The 11,348-nt window shown below is 45.8% G+C and overlaps 1 pseudogene; it reads left to right on the top strand.

The window, feature by feature from the left end:
• Positions 1–392: 392 nt before the first annotated feature.
• On the top strand, positions 393–10,726 carry LOC121560353 (annotated as a pseudogene).
• Positions 10,727–11,348: the final 622 nt, after the last annotated feature.

Raw genomic sequence — 11,348 nt, 5'->3', positions numbered from 1 at the left:
ACATAGAGTACATTTATCATATCGTTTCTTATATACCGAAATATAGATTTTTGACAATGGAAATATTGTGCATGTCACCCAATTATCAAATCTTTGTATCATTAGTAGCCTATGTTCCAGTAGAGGGTAACAGGATAGTAGTGACTTTTGGTCCCAAAACCCTTAGAGAAAGCTGAAATATATTTTAGTGACTATGATTTTGGGGTTAAACTAGTCCATATGATGCAATAGTTGGTATCTGCCACTGAGGGGGCATGTACACACAAACAGAAGCAGGAAGAGAGTTAAAGTGAGGTCTGTGAACAAGTAATAATTCTCGCTGTTGCCTTCGTCCTTGACACACATTTGTGCTCAGGTACCATATAATATAACAGACAGACTTAAACCTTCACATGGCTCTTCATCTCTCCCTCCTCCTCCTCCTCCTCCTCCTCTTCCTCATCCTCTACAGAGTCTCAGCAGGTATGTGTAACATGTTTCTATAAAGGCTGAAGTCAATTGAGTCAATTGACTGTAAACACTGTTTAATACAGTGCTTTGCAAAAGTATTCATCCCCCTTGGCGTTTTTCCTATTTTGTTGCATTACAGTCTGTAATTTAAATTGATTTTTATTTGGATTTCATGTAATGGACATACACAAAATAGTCCACATTGGTGAAGTGAAATGAAAAAAATTACGTGTTTCAAGAAATTGTAAAAAATAAATAACGGAAAAGTGGTGAGTTTATATGTATTCACCCCCTTTGCTATGAAGCCCCTAAATAAGATCTGGTGCAACCAATTACCTTCAGAAGTCACATTATTAGTTAAATAAAGTCCACCTGTGTGCAATCTAAGTGTCACACGATCTCAGTATATATACACCTGTTCTGAAAGGCCCCAGAGTCTGTAACACCACTAAGCAAGCGGCACCATGAAGACCAAGGAGCTCTCCAAACAGGTCAGGGACAAAGTTGTGGAGAAGTACAGATCAGGGTTGGATTATAAAAACAATATCTGAAACTTTGAACATCCCACGGAGCACCATTAAATCCATTATTAAACTATGGAAAGAATATGGCACCACAACAAACCTGCCAAGAGAGGGCCGCCCACCAACACTCACCGGACCAGGCAAGGAGGGCATTAATCAGAGAGGCAACAAAGAGATCAAAGATAACCCTGAAGGAGCTGCAAAGCTCCACAGCGGAGATTGGAGTATCTGTCCACATAGGGGCCATTTTAAGCCGTACACTCCACAGAGCTGGGCATTATGGAAGAGTGGCCAGAAAAAAGCCATTGCTTAAAGAAAAATATAAGCAAACACGTTTGGTGTTCGCCAAAAATGCATGTTAGAGACTACCCAAAATATGGAAGAAGGTTATCTGGTCAGATGAGACTAAAATTGAGCTTTTTGCCATCAAGGAAAACGCTGTGTCTGGCGCAAACCCAACACCTCTCATCACCCCCTGGTGGCATCATGCTTTAGGGATGTTTTTCATCGGCAGGGACTGGGAAACTGGTCAGAATTGAAAGAATGATGGATGGTGCTAAATACAGGGAAATTCTTGAGGGAAACCTGTTTCAGTCTTCCAGAGATTTGAGACTGGGACCGAGGTTCACCTTCCAGCAGGACAATGACCCTAAGCATACTGCTAAAGCAACACTCGAGTGGTTTAATTTAAATGTCTTGGAATGGCCTAGTCAAAGCCCAGATCTCAATCCAATTGATAATCTGTGGTATGACTTAATGATTGCTATACACCAGCGGAACCAATCCAACTTGAAGGAACTGGAGCAGTTTTGCCTTGAAGAATGGGCAAAAAACCCAGTGGCTAGATGTGCCAAGCTTATAGAGATATACCCCAAGAGACATGCAGCTGTAATGCTGCAAAAGGTGGCTCTACAAAGTATTGACTTTGGTGGGGGGGTGAATAGTCATGCACGCTCAACTTTTCTGTTTTTTTTGTCTTATTTCTTGTTTGTTTCACAGTAAAACATATTTTGCATCTTCAAAGTGGTAGGCATGTTGTGTAAATCAATGATACAAAACCCCCAAAAAAATCAATTTTAATTCCAGGCTGTAAGGCATCATAATAGGAAAAATGCCAAGGGGGGTGAATACTTTTGCAAGCCACTGTAAATCTCAATCATTAACAAGCTGTTATATAATGTAAAAGCAATGGGTAAAAAATGTCTGCTCTGCAGATTCTGTTAAATTCCAACCTAAATGTGTTTTGTGTTGATGTGTCCACAGTGAGGTATGTGTCTGTGCAGACAGGAAGCTCCATCACCATCCCATGTCACTATGATCTGAATCACATCAACCATGTGAAATACTGGTGTAAAGGATTAGGTTGGGATGTGTGTTCTTATGTGGTACGCACTGACCATCCTAAGATCAGTGGTAAGGCCTCAATCTCTGATGACATCAACAAGAGAATCTTCACTATGACCATGACTAACCTGAAGTCACGGGACTCTGAGCATTACAGGTGTGTTGTGGAGATCAATGGAGGACCAGATATCAGGATACAATGGTTCTACCTATCTGTCACTTTAGGTAAGATCCCTTCACTGCTTGTATCTAGTAAAGTATAATGAATAGTGCTCAGCAATGTCCTATGGATTGTCCTGTAAACCTGCAATGTCAAACACAAAATAATGACCCAATTATACATTTCATTTTACAACAAATGAAATGAGAAATGTGAACCAGTCTGAAATTCATAGACAGAGCTATACTGTATGTGTAGGTGCAAGAACTGACCGTGTTTTGAAGCTGGACAGTGTTTGTTTAGAATCACATAGTTTAAAAACACTTTTGTCTTCTCTGAATTCTTGTTTTTTACCTCTGTGTTCAGGTACTCCAGGACTCTATGTGGACCAACAGGAAGTGACTGGAGTAGAAGGAGGGAGTGTCACTGTCCGTTGTTACTATAGTAACTCTGGAGATATGAAGTGGTGCAGGATGGGTGGTGATTGTGTGAGTTTGTATTATTGGACTTTACATGGAACATCAGTGACATTAAAGCGGACTAGTGATGCCAACAACAGAAAAGTCTTAACAGTGACTATGAGTGGACTGAAGATGGAGAACACTGACTGGTATTGGTGTGAAGTGGGAGAACTAGTGATGTCTGTTCACATCACTGTCAGTCAACAAACTGCAACACAGAGAACCCCCTCTATCAGTAAGTAAAGTCTATTTGGGTCCCAAAAAGTTACTTCACATGTAAATTCTGTAACGCCAAGGTAGTGGGTTCGATCCCCTGGTGTTAGGCCTACTGCTGATAGGTAGCTCTCTCTCTGCTCTCTCCTCCCCTCTGTCTGTCCTTGATTGCAGGAGTGAAGTCTGGGTGTGCGGGAGTCAGGGTTCCAGCTGCAGCTCATTCACCATATCACCTCAGCCTTTAAGACCCGGTCAAACTTACCACTCATCGTCAGATCATAGTCAAGACGACCATATATTTGGAACCTGACTCCTGCCTCCGTTCACTCCTGCCACCACCATCCTGCTCTCCATTACCGGACCTCTCTTTTGGACTCACCACGGACACTAGGACATTACGGTACCACACCTGCCCTGATCTGGATCTGTTACCCTCCCTGTACCTGGACTTGCTCTTCCCATATATTTGGAAACCTGGACTTTGAACATTGTAAATAAACCTGTTAAAACTTCTCTGGCTGGGTGTACTTGTCTGCATTTGGGTTCCTATCCAGTTAAATCATAACAGTATGATCTGACCAACATGAACCCAGCAGACAGTAGCTCGGATACCACCCCAGAGTGCACTCAAATTTGGACTGCCATAGCCAATCAGGGCATTTTACTTGGCCAACATGATACCCTGTTTAAAACGATTGCTGAGGACAGTCAGGTGCTGCTTAATCAGGTTCAATTACTCTCCAATCAAGTATCTGCCCTTACTACCCCCTTCAGCCCAGATCAGAGAGCCTTTTGTTCCTGGTCCAGAGCGCTGTGACGGGAACATGGGAACCTGTGGCGATTTTTTGACTCAATGCTCGTTAGTGTTTGAACAACAGCCCTCACCTACGCCTCAGAAAGAGCCCGTATTGCCTACCTTATCAACTCTACTAGCGGTTCCGCTCGGTGCCTGAGGATCCGCGGTCTGGGAGAGTCAGTCGGACATTTGCAACGCTTACGTTGCCTTCACCACGGAGATGAGGAAGGTTTTGACCACCCCGTACGAGGCAAGGAGGCTGCGAAACGGCTGTTTTCTCTTCGGCAGGGGGCTCGTGAGTGTGGCGGAGATGGCAGTGGAGTTTCGGACTTTAGCAGCAGTGAGTGGTTGGAATGACGAGGCATTACAAGGAGTGTTCATCAATGCTTTGTCTGAGACCTTAAAAAGATGAATTGGTGTCATATGATGAATCGTCTACGCTGGATAATCTTATTTCACTCACTATCAGGTTGGATAATCGGATTCGGGAGCGCCGCCGGGAGAGGAGTGTTAGTTCCAAGCAACCTGTCTGTCATCAACAAACTCCTCCCTGCATCGTCCCTACGGAGAGAGCCGTGTCTTCCCGAGTCGATACGAGGAGCACTGAACCCGGCCATGGAGGTGGGTCGTGCACGGTTGTCCTCAGAGGAGCGTGCACGTCGTATTCAGGCTCGGGTCTGCCTGTATTGTGGAGAAGCTGGTCATTTCGTTCCTTCCTGCCCAGTTCGTCCGGGAAAAGGGCCGGCTCATCATTAATGGGAGAAGTTTTGGTGAGCCGAGCAGCGGATTCTTCCTCTTTTCTCCCCGCATTCTGCTCCAGGCATCCCTCCAGTGGCAGTCCCAGAATTTCTCTGTTAGTGCGCTGATTGACTCTGGTGCCACGAAAGCTTTTTTGGATAGAGAGTGGGCTCAACAAATGGATTTGGAGACTGTTCCTATGGACTGTCCGCTGCAGGCTAAGGGTCTAAATGGACAATTGTTGACCCGCATTACCCATCAGACTGTTCCTGTTTGTCTTAGAGTGTCGGGAAATCATCAGGAGAACATTCAATTCCATATTATCGACTGCCCACAGACTCCCCTGGTCCTTGGTATCCCCCTGGCTCATAAAACACAATCCACACATTGATTGGGTGACAGGTAGCATTGTTTCATGGAGCACATTTTGTCATGTGAATTGTTTGTGTTCTGCTCAGACTCCTGCCAGTACTGTGCCTCAACCTCCACTGGAGTCCATGGATCTTTCTGCTGTTCCTGACGTGTATCATGACCTGGCATCCGTTTTCTGCAAACACAGAGCTACTTCTCTTCCTCCTCACCGGCCTTCGACTGCGCCATTGACCTCCAGCCAGGAGCCCCGCTCCCAGCAGTCGCCTGTACAATCTCTCCCGCCGGAGACGGAGGCTATGGAGAACTACATTCGGGACTCCTTGGCGGCAGGTATTATGCGTCCTTCCTCGTCACCTGTAGGAGCGGGATTCTTTTTTGTTGCTAAGAAGGATAAGACCCTCAGACCCTGTATTGATTACCGTGGACTTAACAACATCACCATTAAGAACAAGTATTCTCTGCCTTTGATTAATTCTGCTTTTCCCCTCCTTCATGGTGCTACCATCTTTACGAACTGGATCTCACGAAAATGCGTATCACCTGGTGCGCATTCGTAAGGGTGATGAATGGAAGACTGCCTTCAACACACCCTTGGGACATTTTGAGTATCGGGTTATGCCTTTGGGTTGTCCAATGCCCCTGCTGTTTTTCAGGCACTAGTCAATGATGTCCTTCGGGACATGTTGAATCGGTTTGTTTTTTGTCTATCTGGATGATATCTTGATTTTCTCAGAGTCCTCCCAGGAACATGAACTGCATGTGCGCCAGGTGTTACAAAGGTTGTTGGAGAACAAACTGTTTGTGAAGATGGAGAAATGTGAATTTCATGTGTCTGAGACCTCTTTTGGGTTACATCATAGCTCAGGGGAGCTGCGGATGGACCCAGCTAAGATCTCTGCTGTCACGGACTGGCCAGCTCCTCTACCCGCAAAACAACTTCAACGATTCCTGGGGTTTCGAACTTCTATAGGAGGTTCATCAAGGACTACAGCCGCATTGCGTCGCCACTCACCGCTCACCTCCATCTCACGACCGTTCGCTGGAATGAAGGGGCCAATCAGCGTTCGAAGAACTGAAACATCGCTTCGCCTCGCTCCCATTCTGATGCAGCCGGACCCGACCGCCAGTTTGTCGTGGAGGTGGATGCATCCGACACTGGGGTAGGTGCAGTGTTGTCACAACGTTCTCCTGAAGATAACAAACTGCATCCTGTGCTTTTCTCTCAAGGAAACTTTCTCAGGCAGAGAGGAATTATGATGTTGGAAATCGTGAACTGCTCGCCGTTAAGCTGGCTCTCGAGGAGTGGCGACATTGGTTGGAGGGGGCGGAACAACCCTTCATCGTTTGGACGGATCATAAGAATCTGGCTTACCTCCAGTCAGCGAAGCAGCTCAACCCCCCGTCAAGCCAGGTGGGCACTATTTTTGGGAGATTCAATTTTTCTCTGTCTTACCGCCCTGGGTCACGCAACGCCAAGCCTGACGCCCTGTCTCGTGTTCATTCGGCTGTTGATACTGGTAGTAACCCTGAACCCATTTTGCCTCCCTACCTGCAGTATTGCAGTCATCACATGTGACATCGAGGGGGATTGTTAGACAGGCTCAACATCATCAAGCTGACCCCGGGAGGGGTCCTCCTAACCGGATGTTTGTCCCTGAGTCTGCTCGCTCCCAGGTACTTCAGTGGGCTCACTGTCTCCCTTACCTGTCACCCTGGAGTTTCGCGGACCCTTGACTTTGTGCGACGGAAGTTCTGGTGGGCCACGGTGGAGGCGGACACTCGAGCCCTTCATTGCTGCTTGTACGGTATGTGCACGAAGTAAAACTCCACCCAGGCCAGCGCTGGTCATCTACGACCTCTACCTATACCCAGCCGGCCCTGGTCGCATATCGCTATGGATTTTGTCACTGGACTTCCCCCTCATCTGGTAAGACTGTCATTCTTACGGTGATTGATCGTTTTTCTAAGTTCGCTCATTTTTTTGGCCCTACCTAAACTGCCCACTGCCAGAGAGACGGCTGATATTTTGGTTGAACATGTGTTCCGCTCTCATGGTCTACCCACGGATATTGTCTCTGACAGGGGTCCCCAGTTTGTCTCCCAGGTGTGGAAAGCTTTCTGTAAAGCTTTGGGCATTACATCCAGCCTGTCCTCTGGATATCACCCCAGACCAACTGGGCAAGCCGAGAGAGCGAACCAGGAGATGGAGACCGCTCTTCGCTGTGTCACTGGGTCTAACCCTGGGTCATGGAGCTCCATGCTCCCCTGGGTGGAATATGCTCATAACACCTTGACTAACGCTTCCTCTGGTTTGTCTCCTTTTCTGTGTGCTCTGGGTTATCAACCCCCCTGTTCCCTTCCCAAGAGAGGGAACTTGCGGTACCTCGGTGCAGTCCCACATGCGCCGCTGCTTCAAGGTCTGGAGGAAGGCCAGGGTAGCTCTGTCCCGAGCTTCGGCGTACATGCAGAGGCAAGCCAACCGTCACCGGTCCCAGGCTCCCGGTTACTCTCCTGGTCAAGAGGTATGGCTGAAGTCACGGGACCTTCCATTGAAGGTGGAGTCTAAGAAGATGGCGCCCTGGTTTTATAGGACCGTTCAAGATACTGTCTATTGTTAACCCCTGCGCGGTTGGCTTACAGCTTCCTGCCTCCCTACGGGTTCATTCCCACCTTTCATGTTCCCAGATTAAGCCTGTGTCGGTTAGCCCTTTGTGCCCACCCTCTCGTCCCCCTCCTCCGCCCAAGATCGTGGGTGGGGGTCCGGTCCCACTGTCCGGCGACTTCTGGATGTTCGCGCCGAGGTCGTGGGTTCCAGTACCTGGTGGATTGGGAGGGTTATGGTCCCGAGGAACGTTCCTGGGTGCCCAGGAGCTTCATTGTGGATCCTGATCTGGTCCGAGAGTTTAGCAGGTTACATCCCGATAAACCCCTGCGGCCGCCAGGTGGCGTCCGTAGAGGGGGGGTACTGTTAGGCCTACTGCTGATAGGTAGCTCTCTCTGCTCTCTCCCTCCCCTCTGTCTGTCCTTGATTGCAGGAGTGAAGTCTGGTGTGCGGGAGTCAGGGTTCCAGCTGCAGCTCATTCACCATATCACCTCAGCCTTTAAGACCCGGTCAAACTTACCACTCATCGTCAGATCATAGTCAAGACGACCATATATTTGGAACCTGACTCCTGCCTCCGCTTCACTCCTGCCACCACCATCCTGCTCTCCATTACCGGACCTCTCTTTTGACTCACCACGGACACTAGGACATTACGGTACCACACCTGCCCTGATCTGGATCTGTTACCCTCCCTGTACCTGGACTTGCTCTTCCCATATATTTGGAAACCTGGACTTTGAACATTGTAAATAAACCTGTTAAAACTTCTCTGGCTGGGTGTACTTGTCTGCATTTGGGTTCCTATCCAGTTAAATCATAACACCTGGACCACCCATACACAAAAAAAAATTGATGCACGCATGACTGTAAGTCGCTTTGGATAAAAGCGTCTGCTAAATGGCATATTATTATATTATTATTATTATTATTATCACTCATTCAGCTGTATTATCCCACATATTATGGCAATTGGCTGATAATATGAACACAAAGAAACATTACACTTTATCATACGCTACAACAGTTAAAGCTAACCAAATACCCTCCCTAAATGCATATAGCTACTCGTCTTGGTAGAACATCTCTGTGGTTGCCTTGTGAGCCGTAGCAGCAATGTTGGTGTTATTCTCACTCATATTGAAGGACAAGTTGCACACTTTAAAAACAACGTTATTTGTATAGTAATAATGTCACGATCGTAGTAGGAGTGAGTAGACCAAGGCGCAGCGTGGAAACAAACATGACTTTAATAGATAAAGTTATACAAAACAAAACCACGACTCGTGAAGTCCACGGTGACAAATACCGAACACGGAACAAAAACCCACAACACCCAAGGGAAAACATACAGTTTAAATATGGCTCCCAATCAGAGACAACCCACAACAGGCTGACACTCGTTGCCTCTGATTGGGAGCCACTCTGGCCAACATAGAAAACACAACCTAGAACACCCAACATAGAAAATGACAACCTAGAACTCAAACACAGCACATACACACACGGAATCTACACACCCTGACTCAACAATTAAAGTCCCCAGAGCCAGAGTGTGACAAATAATCTCAATAATAATAATAAACTTCCACACATGTGAATAGCTAAATAATTGTTCCATTTATCACAACAGTGTAAACAACAAGTTATTACTTTTTTCACAAATGATCAATTTATAATGATCTATTTTAATTGTGTTTTTGATTCAAGTTCTTCTATGTAATCCATCAGGTCCATAGATGTGAAAGTCCTACTGATTCCTTGGGGCATGTTGGTGGTGGTGACAGCTGGTATCCTAGTCACATGGAAGATGTGGAAAAAGCATAGTAAGTAGTCATTTTATGTGAATATAAAAACGAGAATAAGTTTAGAAAATACAAAACGTATTGTCATTGTGAACAACATTATATTGCTTGCTTGTGATTTATCTTGAATGACAGAAAGTATTTAGAGGAATTGTCTATAAGAAATCCATTCAGAGGTATTATTGTACTATAACAAACTCAGAAGTAATTGACATCTCCCTCTCTTTATTCCAGAGGACAATAAGGCCAAGGACCAGACACCTAACAACTCAGTGGTAGGATACACTTAATTTATTATATTATATTATTTTCAACCATCTGCTTTTCTGTTCATGATTTGGGATCATCTACCATTTGACTCTAGTGTTACCTCTTCAGTTGGTTATCAATGAGTTGACATAAAAGGTCCCATATTCTGAACCCAAGGTCTTATAACACTCAAGACGTTGACAAATGATGTTTAAAAGACAGAGAACAGGAAGTTGTCAGTTCACTAAATATATCTGTGATTGCATCCTATCATGGAAACAAACTGTGGTTTAGTTGGTAAATAGACAAGTCCTGTATCTCTTTGCTATTTATTTCTTTGCAGTCTGCTGACCCTGAGCAGGACATTACATACAGCAGAGTGAGCCACACCAGAGAAACAGCACAGCAGGTACAAACTGAATAAACCTGGTTTAGGTCTGTGGAGATCTTGGACTAGTACCAATCACTCCATCTCAGCAGTGTGAGCTTGGGTTTTTTTTTTTTTCCCTCTCTCTCTCTCTCTCTCTCTCTCTCTCTCTCTCTCTCTCTCTCTCTCTCTCTCTCTCTCTCTTCTCTCTCTCTCTCTCTCTCTCTCTCTCTATACATGTAGCCATATGTTTACCTTCTGTCCTGTCCATTTCTCAGAGCCCAAACCCAGACAGCCACCATGACGTGATGTACAGCACTGTGATGCCTGATCAGTTCAAGACAGAACAGAAGGTCAACATATGGCTACATGCATCTTGGGTCTTAGACAACATTATGGCTGTTACTCATATAACGTCATAGCCTTGGCAAATTTGCATCTGTTTTAGAAAACAATTGTATTTACAGTATAATTTTCTGTCTTGGAACAAGCAATATATAAATATACACTATAACAATACAACAATACATTTTTGTTATCTGGGTCTCTCTCTACCAGCAGGCCCCATTTCCTGAAGATGATGATGATGCCACATACAGCACTGTCATCCCCCAGCACAAGGCCCAACTAAAAGTACAGGCCAAGGTAAAGCTGCTCTGTTGATTAGCCACAGCTAGTATTATGTTATCAGAAACAACAGTAGGTGATTGTTTCCTCAGTGTTAATATAGTCATGGTTATGTCACCATTATACCTATGGTATAATATATCACCTCTTATGTCACATATCACAATTACATGTGATATGTGACATAAAGGGTGCGACCCAGCGTGCTATCGACCCATAGCTTATTGGACTTTCTGCCGGAATCACTGGACCCTAGCGCCGGATCATCACAACCAGCTAGCTAGCTGCAACTAAATGGCTACCCTGTTATTAGTCACGTTAGCTGTCTTCACCATTGTCCGTGGCCTACACTATCCACCAGCCAGCTCTAGCTAGCCTGGACAATTCGTCGGCCAGTCTGCACAGCGTGCCTATCGATAGCTTGCTATCGACCCACAGCTATTGGACTTTCTGCCGGAATCACTGGACCCAGCGCCGATCATCACAACCAGCCAGCTAGCTGCAACCTGTTGTTGGCTGATTACCATTACCATTGCCCTATAGCAAGCACCTGTTAGCCTTGAGCTAGCCTGCTAGCTCCCTGCTAGCTGTCTTGAAGCACCACCTTGAACTGCTCTCGGACTCACATATTGCTGTTCAC

The sequence above is a fragment of the Coregonus clupeaformis genome, unplaced genomic scaffold (genome assembly GCF_020615455.1).
Source record: "Coregonus clupeaformis isolate EN_2021a unplaced genomic scaffold, ASM2061545v1 scaf0917, whole genome shotgun sequence".
Taxonomy (NCBI): Eukaryota; Metazoa; Chordata; class Actinopteri; order Salmoniformes; family Salmonidae; genus Coregonus; species Coregonus clupeaformis.
This window is presented reverse-complemented; position numbering and strand designations above follow the sequence as displayed.